The sequence below is a fragment of the Oncorhynchus mykiss genome, chromosome 12 (assembly GCF_013265735.2).
Source record: "Oncorhynchus mykiss isolate Arlee chromosome 12, USDA_OmykA_1.1, whole genome shotgun sequence".
Lineage (NCBI taxonomy): Eukaryota > Metazoa > Chordata > Actinopteri > Salmoniformes > Salmonidae > Oncorhynchus > Oncorhynchus mykiss.
The window spans coordinates 57,631,350-57,646,100 of NC_048576.1; the positions used below are offsets into that span (position 1 = coordinate 57,631,350).

At 41.4% G+C, this 14,751-nt stretch overlaps 1 pseudogene; it reads right to left on the reverse strand.

Moving 5' to 3' along the window:
• Positions 1-8,779: 8,779 nt before the first annotated feature.
• On the reverse strand, positions 8,780-14,597 carry LOC110538911 (annotated as a pseudogene).
• Between the last annotated feature and the right edge of the window lie 154 nt (positions 14,598-14,751).

Sequence of the window (14,751 nt, forward strand, 5' to 3'; positions counted from 1 at the left end):
TCGGACCTGCCTGGTGTGTTCCTTGTTCTTCATTGTTCTTCATTTAACGGACCTCTGAGACTATCACAGTGCAGGTGCATTTATACGGAGACTTGATTACACACAGGTGGATTGTATTTATCATCATTAGTCATTTAGGTCAACATTGGATCATTCAGATATCCTCACTGAACTTCTGGAGAGAGTTTGCTGCACTGAAAGTAAAGGGGCTGAATAATTTTGCACGCCCAATTTTTCAGTTTTTGATTTGTTAAAAAAGTTTGAAAGATCCAATAAATGTCGTTCCACTTCATGATTGTGTCCCACTTGTTGTTGATTCTTCACAAAAAAATACAGTTTTATATCTTTATGTTTGAAGCCTGAAATGTGGCAAAAGGTCGCAAAGTTCAAGGGGGCCGAATACTTTCGCAAGGCACTGTATTGATGCAGTAGTAACTGCCGTTGGGGAGAAGTCTGTCTATAATAAAGCAATGCTCTGCCTTCTTAACAACACTATCAACAAGGCAGGTCCTACAGGCCCTAGTTGCACCTTGACTACTGTTTTGTGGTCAAGTGCCACAAAAAAGGACTTAGGAAAATTGCAATTGGCTCAAAACAGGGCAGCATAACTGGCCCTTGGATGTACACAGAGAACTAATATTAATAATATGCATGTCAATCTCCCCTGGCAGGAAGTGGAGGAGAGATTGACTTCATCACTACTTTTATTTATGATAGGTATTGACATTGAATGAATGCACCGAGCTGTCTGTCTAAATTACTGGCACACAGCTCGGACACCCATGCATACCCCACAAGACATGCCACAAGAGGTCTCTTCACAGTCCTCATGTCCAGAACAGACTATGAGAGGCACACAGTACTACATAGAGCCATGACTACAAGGAACTCTATTCCACATCAAGTAACTGACACAAGCAGTAAAATTTGATTTAAAAACAGATTCAAAAAACACCTCATTTAAATGTCTTGGAATGGCCTAGTGAAAGCCCAGATCTCAATCCAATTAAGAATCTGTGGTATGACTTAAAGATTTCTGTACACCAGTGAAACTCATCCACTTGAAGGAGCTGGAGTAGTTTTGCCTTGAAGAATGGTCAAACATCCCAGTGGCTAGATGTGCCAAGTTTATAAAGACATACCCCAAAAGACTTGCAGCTGTAATTGCTGCAAAAGGTGGCTCTATTGCCTTTGTGGGGGTGAATAATTATGCATGTCTTATTTTTTGTTTGTTTCACAAGAAGAAATGTTTTGCATCTTCAAAGTGGTAGGCATGTGGGTAAATCAAATGATACAAATCCACAAACAAATCTATTTTAATTCCAGGTTGTAAGGCAACAAAATAGGAAAAATGCCAAGGGGGGTGAATACTTTCGCAAGCCACTTAACACATGGATTTAGTACTGTAGATATGTGGTAGTGGTGGAGTAGGGGCCTGAGGGCACACTGTGTGTTGTGAAATCTGTGAATGTATTGTAATGTTTTTAAAATTGTATAAACTGTCTTAATTTTGTTGGACCCCAGGAAGAGTAGCTGCCGCTTTGGCAGCAGCTAATGGGGATCCATAATAAATACAAATACAAATCCCTCCCAATGTGTTCTCCCATCTCATAAAACATTTCAGAAATAGAATCAGTGTCGTTATCCTATCTTAAAAATAAAATAACATTGTTACTTGTTAAACAAAATCTCTTTCTCTGAGCAATTGTATTACTATAAAATAATATAATGTTAAAAAAGTATGAGCATACAACATAGCTTAGAATATTATTTATTTTATAGAGTCTTTTTTGCCCATCTTTATCAAGGGATCCAATCATTTTGGCCCCCACTATACATGTAATAGGATAAGAGGATGAAAGGAGTCTGGAAAGTTATCCAAAAAAGGTGGCATTGTCGTAGTGACACGGAAAATCATAAAGCGGTTGACATGAGCTATGTTCGAATACCCATACTAACATACTGTATACTACATACTTAATGAGTATATACTACTACTATTCGTTTATTTTAGTATACTGTAAACGGTATCCTTTCAGTTGAGCATACCAGCGCTACGTCTGTCTATCGGAAGTTGATGCTGTTGCTATGCCACCTCTTGCTAGCTGGTTAGCTATTACAAATTACTAGATAGACATTATATTACTTCGGGTGTGTTTGTAAATTCAATCTGGAGTGCCAGAGTGCGCTCTGGGAGTTCATAAATTCAGAGTGTTGTCAGAAGTCCATTCTTAAATTCAGAGCGTTTCCCTCTCGGAGTGTTCAGAGCGCACAGTGGACGCTCTGGCCAAGGAGTAGGGTTGAACCGAGCATTCTGACCATCACAACGGCAGTCAAGCACATAAGCTAACTGGCTAGCAACCTCAAGCCACAAATGAGAGACCACCTCACTCTGATCATTTTACTCGCCCTAGCAGAGCTGGTTAGGCTGTTCTCATGTTATCCAGAGCGTTGGTGACTGTAATTGTGCTGCTGGAAACAATTTAATTACGTTTTTTTGCCGATTACTGACACCGGACATATTGACCATATTCAACAGGTGTTGAGCATTCATAAACTCATCATTTATTCTGCGCTCTGGCACACTCAGACGAGAGTGCTCTGAAATCAGAGTAGATAGCCAGAGCAAATGTATGTCCATTGAGAACGCACAACAACTATACCATTTAGCTAAGAATGACGTGAATAATCAAGTCAATAAACGTTGGATAGTTAGTGAGATAGCATATAGTTAATATACTGGCAAGTTCAATGTATTAGTAGCCAACCAACGTGAGGTAGCTAGCTAACATACCTACTGCTGTAATGATATACTATGCAGGTCATGAGGATAGCATAGCCAACGAATTGTCAGCCAACATAATGTGTAGCGTAACTTATTTGGAATGTCTACTTTATTACATAAAATGTTCTTAACATTTGTCATAATTAGATAAAGCAATGAATATGTATCCGCTCTTGTTGGACTTCGACTGCATATCTTCCACCATTTTCTTCAAGTCATAAAACATTGTGAAGCCAAGCCCATTTTCTGTAGAATTGCATTATGGGCCCTAAAAGCATAGAACTTGTGTCCACTGCTTGTAAACGTCGGATTTTGGCGAATGTAGTACGTCATCCAGGAACTTTTTGCATTCTACCTATATCCATACTATGACCAATAAGCATACTACGTACTCAATTTCTGTCACAAATAGTTTCTGTCACAATGGTTAGTGCGATTAGGATGTGTACTCAAACACAGCTATAGTTCCCTTGTGCTGCTGAAAGAAAAAACAACGGCCTTTCTGAAAACTAGTCTCTCTTGTGCTGCTTACATGCCAGACTGGCCTGCGATGAGAATATCTGTTTTAATCTTCAGCCACAATCATTTTTTATGTCAAGTGATGTTTTAGAATTAACCAGATGTCCAACGGATTAATAATTCATGGAAAATCAATATCATATAATGACGAACAAATACAGACTGTACATCAGACACGGAATACCTTGAACTTTGTATCAATCCGTTTTTATTTGACAATGGCAAATATGTTGTGAGATTGAGGTCATATGTGTGAGTCGGGATATAGACCATATATGTATGTGTATGGTATGGGTACTATAACAAGGACCCTGGCTTCCAGTTGTTAGGCGTCTGTGTGAGTGCCAGAAGGGAAGTGATCAGTGCCTGTCTGTTTGATGAACACAAGGCGGGGGGCTTTCAAAGACCCACACTAGCCCTAGCGAGATAGACCTTATCTGGGCCGGCAGCCATTTCCCCTCCATGCCCCTGCTCTCCCTGGTCCTCTGACACGATGTGCCTCAATTGACACCCTATTGTCTATGTAGTGCACAACTTTTGACTTGGACCCTTAGGCTCTGATCAAAAGTTGTGCACTATATAGGGAATAGGGTACCATTTGGGATGTACTCTCAGTTTCATTTAGTCATGTGTCGACACCAAACCACCCTGCCACTGGATAGTCCTGCTGCCCCACTTCTGCCCTCCAATCCTCCAACCACTGTCTGTCTATACGTCCAAGCAATGGCTTACATGACTCGTCTGAAGTTTCGTTTCAAATAAAATTTGGTTTAGAAGTTTATTTCCTAGCAAAAATGTTTAGGTAAGATATTATATCCTCCATTTACTTAGTAGAACCCCCATTCTGTCAGTTCTGTAGCTGTTCTGAATACTGCTAAAAAGAGGAAGTTTCATCAGCTCTTATGAAACAGAGTCACGAGCAACAGCACATGTACGTGCACGTGCGTCCTGCTGTTGTAATGTTCAGAATCACCCTTGCTGCCTTTATCACCTTCTTTAATATCGACCCTCCCTTCTTGCTGCCAAGTTTACTGTAAACCTAAGCAGTGAGGGTACAATAACAGCTTTGGCCCAGACATAAATCATGTCGGAGCCTCTACTGAGATATCTTTCAGCTTGTTTCTTCATTATGTGTTCATACCATAAGATGAGTTTGATAGATAACCCAGAAGTTACAACCTCAGCTAGACATAAAAAATACACAATCCAACAATGGATTGAATTGAGACATTCCCCTTCAATATACTGATAGAAGCGTATACATGTCCAAATAAGGGCAAAACCATTCATAGCAGCCTCAGCCACCAATGAGACCTTGTAGGCCTGTGTGTCCGTGTGAGCGGCAGACAAAAGAGGATGCGCTTTCGTTCGCAGAAGGAGGCGGAGTCTGATGATCTCTTCTGCAGGGGTTGGTGGCATGACCACATAGGCGGAGCTGACAACAGAATGAGCCTTCCCGACAGCGCCTGCCTACCCTGGCCTGCGGTTGACAAGGGTTTCTGTACCGAGACGCTGATAGCTGGTTCACATGTTTTTTTTGTTTTCACCCACCAGCTTTCGTGAAATGACTCAGAATGCCCTAAACTATACATCTAGTATGTAATCAGAAGGACCATGCAAAATGTGATAGAAGTATAAAAAAATATATATCATCTTACATACTACACATGCAGTTTTCCATTAGTTAGGGGAACATTCTATCTATGTTAGCAAAAACCTTCTGAGAACCTTTTTAGCATGTGTTTGGTGCTAAAGTTAGGAGAACATTCCCTTAATTTCAAACAGAAGTTATCTAGAATGTGGTAACAATGTTCTCAGAATACGCAACATTAATGTTCTAGTTGCATTTTATAGGACATTGCAAGAACATTCATGTTTTCTGAGGGTTAGTTACATAAACCATGTAGAACAAACATGTGTCTCTAATTAGGAATCACATCAGCTCTTGTCATTGCATTTCTATCTGAGAATATTCCATCAACGTTCCACCAAACATATATAGACCATCAAGGCCATGATTGGTGGACCACTGAGCCATTCACAGCTCTTTTGGTAAGGGAGAGTCACACATTGTGCCTTTAACATTGTGTTTTCAATGTATATATGTGACATACATTAATACATTATGCATGTTCATTTATATAGTAATTATTATTCAATGTGTTCTCACCTGGGATTTGAACTCAAAACCTCTTGGTTCAAGGCATTCAGATCTTCCTGCTTCTACACCATGTCAGTGTCATTTACCAGCTAATTTGACTATTCTCTCATCATTGATTTGATTGACTTATTTCAACAATTTAAGGGGCTTCTGTATAGTTATCTAATGTTGGTGGGGCATATTAACCTGTTTTAATGATACTCCTGAATCACTATGATCAATAAATGTGTTTCTTGAGTGTACTTTTAACAGAGCTGAGATTTACATCAAAGTGCATTCATCCTATTGCTTACACATATGAAGTTGTATCAGATATACACAAGTGCCTAGGGAGGAAGAGGTTAAGGTTGCTTCTGGACAGGTCCTAATACTGGACCAATAAGTACATGCAACAGAATATGCAACATTAATGTAGATGCGTTTTATGGGACGTTGCAAGAACATTCATGTATCCAGTTTTCTGAGGGGTAGTTACATAAACCATGTAGAACATTCTGATTAGGAATCAGCTCTTGTCATTGCATCTCTATCTGTAATATTCCATCATCGTTCCACTAAACATACACAGAACATGGTTGCCCTGATTTCAGAATATCCAATATTAATGTTCTAGACACCTTCCATGAGAACATTCCTGTTCATAAACAATGTAGAACAAACATGTCTCTGATTAGTAATCACATCAGCTCTCGTCATAGCATTTCTATCTGTAATTGTCATGGGTGCTCCCTCTCTGCCTCTTGGTCTCCAGGTTGCTCGTTATGGCGCACACATGTCACCATCGTTAAACACACCTGCACATCAACCAGACTCACCTGGACTCCATCACCTCCCTGATTACACTCCCTTTGGTTCCTTCCCCATGCGTTATTGTTTATGTTCCTGTGTCAGTTCTGTGCGTTGGTTGTGTTTCTTATTTTGTATTATGTTTTGTGTTTATTTATTAAAACTCTCACTCCCTGAACTTGCTTCCCGACTCTCAGAGCACATCGTAACAGTCCTAATGTATAGCCGAAACATGGCCCAAGTGGTAGCGTTACTTCTGATAGAAACATACCCAGTACATGGTTGTCATATTCTCATAATATCAGATACAGTGCCTTGCAAAAGTATTCATCCCCCTTGGCATTTTTCCTATTTTATTGCCTTACAACCTGGAATTTAAATAGATTTTTCATTTGGATTTCATGTAATGGACATACACAAAATAGTCCAAATTGGTGAAGTGAAATGAAAGAAATTCAAAATAAATTTAAATGGAAAAGTGGTGTGTGCATATGTATTCACCCCCTTTGCTATGAAGGCCCTAAATATGATCTGGTGCAACCAATTACCTTCAGAAGTCCCATCATTAGTTATATAAAGTCCACCTGTGTGCAATCTGTGTCACATGATCTGTCACATGATCTCAGTACATCTACACCTGTCTGAAAGGCCCCCAGAGTCTGCAACACCACTGAGCAGCGGGCACCACCAAGACCAAGGAGCTCTCCAACCAGGTCAGGGACAAAGTTGTGGAGAAGTACAGATCAGGGTTGAGTTATAAAAGAATAGTGGAAACTTTGATCCCATATGGGGCACCATTAAATCCATTATTAAAAAATGGAAATAATATGGCACCACAACAAACCTGTCAAGAGAGGGCAGTTCATGCACTACATTTCTCAAAATCACCAAACATTTAAGAAAAATCGAAAATTGTCAAATTATATCTCAGGCCTGGAGCATGTAATATCCAATGCTTATTTGTATGACTTATTAAAAACTGTCCATGAATGTCTGCAAAAGATATACAAAGCCTCATAGGCATATCATAGTTTTTAAATATGTGATTACACTGGCAAAATTGGAAAGAAGTGGAAAATTTAAAAAGTGTGAGGAATAATGGTAATGTCTTGCTGACAAGTACACTAATTACCTTTATATTCCACTGATCAGGTAAATAAAGTAGATAAATAATAAAATCTCCAGAAGACAAGATTACATAAATCTGCCCCTACACCCTTACCAAATAACTGTTCTATTTATTGTTCCCCCTTTAGAATCAAACTTACACTTTTGGATGATTTTCATAGTTACAAATCAGTTTACAATACCAAAGTTCCCTAATAAAATATAATGTAGGTCTGTCTGCTGCCTTTTCGTTGTCACAGCCTAAATGTCAATCCCCAAACGAGGGGACTAATGCAAGTGAGGATTACAATGATTTTAGTACATGCTGTCAAAAGGCTGCGTTCTGCAATAGGGACGGGAGTAACAGCAACCTACGTGAGACGACGTTGGCTCCCTCTGCTGGGATTGCGGGAGCTGGGCACCCCGACACGGACCGCTCGTGGAGGCCAAACAAAAGGAGCACGGTGGCACACCGCGAGAGAGAACGGGGAGAGACCGACACCAAGCCAAACCTAAGTGATTTTCTTTATTATGTTTGTTTTCTGTCTTAAAGTTGTTTTTGCGGACTAAAACCTCCCTGTCTCTGTCAATCTCTGCACGCTCAACCCAACACCCCACGGTTTACCACACCTAATTTTCTTGACAACATTGTTCATAAAACAGCGCTACCGTGCTACTCTTTTTACAATTGTATACACTCAGTGGAGAAGGTTCTCTCTCTCCATTCACCGCTGCAATTTTGAGGGGCGTTTCTTTAAAACATGCACCCAATCCCCTTGATCCCTTACATAACTAGACCAATCATATGCTTCAATGTAGTTCAGTGTTGTGGCAAGACAGGACAATTAGAGGTTCCGCTCGTGATGTTTAATTGCAGGCGCAGATGCTACGATTTCAAAACGATTTGGAGCACAGTTGAAAAGTTAACACGCTGACTATATGTAACAGGGTTATATTGGTGATTCCCCTTGCCACTTTATTGTTAAGCCAATGGGTTTTTGGTTTGAGTTTGTTTTGCCTTCACCTACTCAACATGGCATCTTATTGGCTGGTTTGCGTAGCTTGCTTACGAGGGGGGGATGTTCCAGTTAGAATCGTCCCAGTGAACAGGCACCAAACCAGCGGTAAGTTGTTGGTTGCAAAGCACTGTACATCAAAAGTGATTTTTATACTCTCAAGTGATAATTTAAATGTACAATTTATATCAAATTGTTTGTAAATGTTATTCGATAGGATGCAGCGGTTTTTGGATAATATTTGTTGTGCATTTTGTTGTAGAGAATTCCCGCCAGTATTAGCTAGCAACTTACTGTGTCTGGTGGGGGGGTTCATATATTTTGTACAGTGCGTGAGTGCAGAGTTGGATGGTGAGACGTGCATTGCATGACGTGCAATTTTGTGTCGTTCTTATCAGAATAAAGCTACTTGACTGGTGTTACATGTTGGAGTTCCGTGTCGATGACTGATTGTACACAATGCAAGACGAGTACTGTTACATATACAATGGACTAATTAGCCAAATAAATGTAGTACTTTTCAATGCGTTAGATATGAGGTGTGCCGTGAGAGTGTGAGAAGAGGGTCAAATACGTGTGTCTCATGGCCAATGCGTAAGAGTTGGCAGCTCTGCTTAGTCTTGCAATTAAATCAAAGGGGCAATCACAGATCTTTATATTTTTGTCTCAAATCCAGTTTTGTGTCCAAAATCAAATATGGCTGCCATAAAAACTGAATTGTGTAAATAAGAAACACTGATGTGTACAACACTCATGCCTAATAAGGACAGTTGGTGTGAATCAATTTTATTCTGAATCCAATATGGCCAACATGATTACACTCAAACACCTTAGCCAGCATAAACTAGCCCTTGTTCATTTTGTATTGTTGTTCTGTCTTTAAAATGGTTTCATAAGGCTCTTGGTATATCTACTGCAGTACTATGAATGTATTTATTATGGATCCCCATTAGCTGCTGGCAAGGCAGCAACTACTCTTCCTGGGGTCCAGCAAAATTAAGGCATTTATACAATTTAAAAAACATTACAATACATTCACAGATTTCACAACACACAGTGTGCCCTCAGGCCCCTACTCCACCACTACCACATATATACAATACATAACCCATGTGTGTGTGTGTGTGTATAGTGTATATCAAATCAAATTTTATTGGTCACAAAGATGTGTTTAGCAGATGTTATTGTGGTTTTAGCTCCGACAGTGCAGTAATATCTAACAATTACACAACATATACCCAATACACAAATCTATGGAATGGAATTAAGAATATAAAAATATGGACAAGCAATGTAAGAGCGGCATTAAAATAAGGTACAGTAGAATAGTATAGGATACAGTATATACATATGAGATGGGTAATACAAGATATGTAAACATTATTAAAGTGACTAGTATTCCATTTATTAAAGTGACAAGTGATTTCAAGTGTATGTATATAGGCAGCAGCTTATATGTGCTAGTGATGGCTATTCAACAGTCTGATGGCCTTGAGATAGAAGCTGTTTTTCAGTCTCTCGGTCCCAGCTATGATGTACCTGTACTGATCTCGCCTTCTGGATGATAACGGGTTGAACAGGCAGTGGCTCGGGTGGTTGTTGTCCTTGATGATCTTTTTGGCCTTCCTGTGACATCAGGTGTTGTCGATGTCCTAGAGGGCAGGTAGTTTGCCCCCGGTGATGCGTTGTGCAGACCGGACCACCCTCTGGAGAGCCTTGCAGTTGTGGGCGGTGCAGTTGCCGTACCAGGTGATACAGTCCGACAGGATGCTCTCGATTGTGCATCTGTAAAAGTTTGAGGATTTTAGCCTCCTGATTTCTTCAGCCTCCTGAGGTTGAACAGGCACTGTTGCACCTTCTTCACCACACTGTCTCTGTGAGTGGACCATTTATGTTTGTCAGTGACGTGTACGCCGAGGAACTTGAAGCTTTCCACCTTCTCCACTGCAGTCCCGTCAATGTGGATAAGGGGGTGCTCCCTCTGCTGTTTCCTGAAGTCCACGATCATCTCCTTTGTTTTGTTGATGTTGAGTGAGAGGTTATTTTCCTGGCACACATTCCCAGAGCCCTCACCACCTCCCTGTAGGCTGTTTCATCATTGTTGGTAATCAAGCCTACTACTGTTGTGTCACCTGCAAACTTGATGATTGAGTTGGAGGCGTGCTTGGCCATGCATGGGTGAACACGGAGTACAGGAGGGGGATGAGCACGCACCCTTGTGGGGCCCCAGTGTTGAGGATCAGCGAAGTGGAGGTGTTGTTTCCTACCTTCACCACTTGCGGGAGGCCCGTCAGGAAGTCCAGGACCCAGCTGCACAGGGCGGGGTTCAGTCCCAGGGCCTCAAGCTTAATGGTGAGCTTGGAGGGTACTATGGTGTAAAACGCTGAGCTATAGTCAATGAACAGCATTCTTCCATATGTATTCCTCTTGTCTAGATGGGGTAAGGCAGTGTGCAGTGTGATGGCAATTGCATCGTCTGTGGATCTATTGGGGTGGTAAGCAAATTGAAGTGGGTCTAGGGGCAGGTCTGGGCAATTATTTTCAATGGAGGGCAGTGTACTTTTCACATTAGAATATATTTTTGCCATTGTTGGCCAGAATCATATTACAGGATTATACATAATGTAATATGATATGTGTTGACAGATATATATACACTGTAAATCATGTCCAGATATGCTACTTATTTTACTTTTTTAACACGCACAGAAATAAACCACATCCGTGTTCTCCTTTTGGTGCAATGAACTACACGGAGGGAAAAGTACACTGTGCATTCAGCACTACGGACAGAACTCTTGTTAACGTTTATGCACAAAAACACAAAGAGCTCAACATTACATTTAGCACATCAAAGCCCCCCCAAAAATGTAATCAGTTGAGATATAACAAGAGATCAGTAATTTACTCTCTGATCTTCTAAAGAAGCTACCCCTTTCCATTTGTTTCTGTGCCCGCAAATGTTTAATAAAGTAACCAGCTATACTGGTAAAGTAACCAGCTATACCTAGCTAGCATGACTGAACAAAGTGTAAACAAATGCCTGCAAGTGGTTTTGGAATGACCCGCGACATGGTTTATGAACAGGGCCTGTTCAAAAACTAAGTTTTTGGTCCACCAGCCACTGTGGCAGATGAATAAATAAATCTACCAAACACTCAGAATCCTTACCAGCCATAATAAAGTTCTTGGTTGTTTTTTCAGGTTTCGGGTTCCACCACATTTCTTTCAGATTTTCTCTTTAAAAATCACACTTAATAGAAAAACTACTAAATTGGATGTTCTAAGTCAACAAAAATGCTTAAACCACATCAGGAATTCCTTTTGAGATCTGGGGGAAGAAAAACAAGTTGCCCTTTAATTTAATTTGTCTGTCAATGTTTATGTAGGATACTGCATGGATAATAGCAGAGTTTTCTAAATCATGATATGATACCATTCTGCCAGGTAAGCCTACTTTGCAGTTAACATTTCATTTGGACAGTTTTTTAGGAAATAAATGTTTTTTTTTACCCCCTTTTTCTCCTCAATTTTGTGGTATCCAATTGTAGTAGCTACTATCTTGTCTCATTGCTACAACTCCCGTACGGGCTCGGGAGAGACGAAGGTTGATGCGTCCTCCGATACACAACCAGCCGTACTGCTTCTTAACACAGCGCGCATCCATCCCGGAAGCCAGCCGCACCAATGTGTCAGAGGCTACACCGTGCACCTGGCAACCTTGGCTAGCATGCACTGGTAGCACTTGAGAGCCCTGCCCGCCCCAGGAGTTGCTGGTGCGCGATGAGACAAGGAGATCCCTACCGACCAAGCCCTCCCTAACCCGGACGACGGACCTCCCAGTCGCGGCCGGTTACGACAGAGCCTGGGCGCGAACCCAGCTGGCGCTGCAGTACAGCACCCTTAACCACTGCGCCACCCGGGAGGCCGAAATAAATGTTTTGGCATCGCTAATTGGCTAAACAAAGTGGAAGACTGACGCATTCCCATGCCTTTACGTCTTCAGAAAGTTGCAAGGATTACAAATCACTGATGTATTCTTTAATATTCTTTACATTTAGCTAAGCTTTGGATTGAACAAATCTGTGCTTGCTTTTTTCTCTAGGGCACTCGGAAACAACTGCACAGTGAAGCCCATCATTTCCACAATTATTATCTGGGTGATTTTTTTTTTCCTGGTTGCACTGGTGCTCCCAACTTAAAATACACTATATATATACAAAAGTATGTGGAAAAAAAGTATTAGCGTAGTCGTCTATTTCAGCCACACCCTTTGCTGACAGGTGTATAAAATCAAGCACACAGCCATGCAATCTCCATTGAAAAACGTTGGCAGTAGAATAGCCTTACTGAAGCTCTCAGCGACTTTCAACGTAGCACTGTCATAGGATGCCACCATTCCAACAAGTCAGTTTGTAAAATGTCTGCCCTGCTAGAGCTACCCCGGTCAACTATAAGTGCTGTTATTGTGAAGTGGAAACGTCTAGAAGCAACAACAGCTCAGCCGCAAAGTGGTAGGCGACAAAAGCTCACAGAACGGGGCCGCCGAGTGCTGAAGCGCATAAAAATTGTCTGTCCTCGGTTGCAACACTCACTACTTAGTTCCAAACTGCCTCTAGAAGCAACGTCAGAACAATAACTGTTCGTCGAGAGCTTCATGAAATGAGCTTCCGTGGCCAAGCAGCCGCACACAAGCCTAAGATCACCACGCGCAACGCCAAGCGTCGGCTGGAGCATTGTAAATCTCGCCGCCATTGGACTCTCGAGCAGTGGAAATGCGCTCTCTGGAGTGATGAATCATGCGTCACCATCTGGCAGTCCGACAGACAAATCTGGGTTGCCAGGAGGACTCTACTTTCTCCATGGGGCAGGTAGTGTCCTCCTGGCATCCGCCAACTATAAAGTTTGGTGGAGGAGGCATAATGGTCTGGGGCTGTTTTTCATGGTTCGGTCTAGGCCCCTTAGTTCCAGTGAAGGGAAATCTTAACGCTATAGCATGCAATGACAATTTAGACTATTCTGTTCTGGCAACATTTTGGGGAAGGCCCAAAGCAAGGTCCATATAGAAATAGTTGTGGAGATTGGTGTGGAAGAACTTTACAAGCATGGCCAGTGCCCTGACCTCAACCCCAATGAAAATCTTTGGGATGAATTGGAACGCTGACTGCGAGCCCAACCTCACTAATGCTCTTGTGGCTGAATGGAAGCAAGTCACCACAGCAACGTTTCAACATCTAGTGGAAAGCCTTCCCAGAAGAGTGGAGGCTGTTATAGCAGCAAAGGGGGGAACCAACTCCACGTTAATGCCCATGATTTTGGAATGTTTGATGAGTAGGTGTCCACATACATTTGGTTATGTCGTGTATCTAGGAGCATATGCGACCAAAATGGTAGCACTTTAGAGCCCTGGTCGAGTATTGAGAATATACAATTAACTGCCTTTGAACGTGACATACCTGGAGGTAACCGCCCTGTCACCGTCACAGCATAGACACCTGGTTTGAAGTTACCTGAACAAGAAAAAGTGAAAACTAACACAATACCACTACAACAGAATGAAATGAAATTTCAAGGTGACGTTTGAAAGAAAGTCATAGTCCAACAGGATAAACCGTGACAACAAACGTACTGATTCTCTACCACTTGGCCACCCAGCTGTCCTCTGGACTCATCTGGGCTATCACCATGTAAACAGAGACAAAACAGTTTAACACACACTCACTGTCCAGAACTGTCCATCTCCGAAAAGTAATCAATTACAAGTAGAGAGCTTACCCATCAAACGAGGAACTTGTACACTCATACCATCTCTCGATTCCCCTTCATCTGAAGGTATGACTCAGTTGTCACAGCCATCATATTCAAACTGGTCAATAGTCTGTTTAGGGACAAGAGAAAGATGGATTGAATGATTACACATATAGTTAGCCATGCACATTTCCACATGCCCTAGACCAGAGTTATATTACACACAAACATTTCAGCAAGCTTTACGTTGAATAGATAGTAGCAAGCTTTTTAAAAAGTTACATTCGATAAATAGTAATTAATGTTAGCTAGGAAACCTCATGTAAATTACTGTTTACAAATGCATGCCACTGCCAAGTGTTTGACTTTGCTAACATTAGCTTGCCAGCATAGTATTTGTATTTACCTTCACAAGAGAACACAGAAGGCATGCCCGCAAATGGTGGAGGTCCTTGGGACAAGTCTCCAAAGCCATCGAGACAAATAACAGTTGATATTTCAAGAATCTACCTGCAAAATCAAGTTTCAAAACCCTTGTTTTGAGCTTCGAAAGGCCCGTAATCGCTTCAAACCTCGGTTTAGATAGCACAGACACAACGTCTATTTTCAAGGTTAGGGATACAATTAGG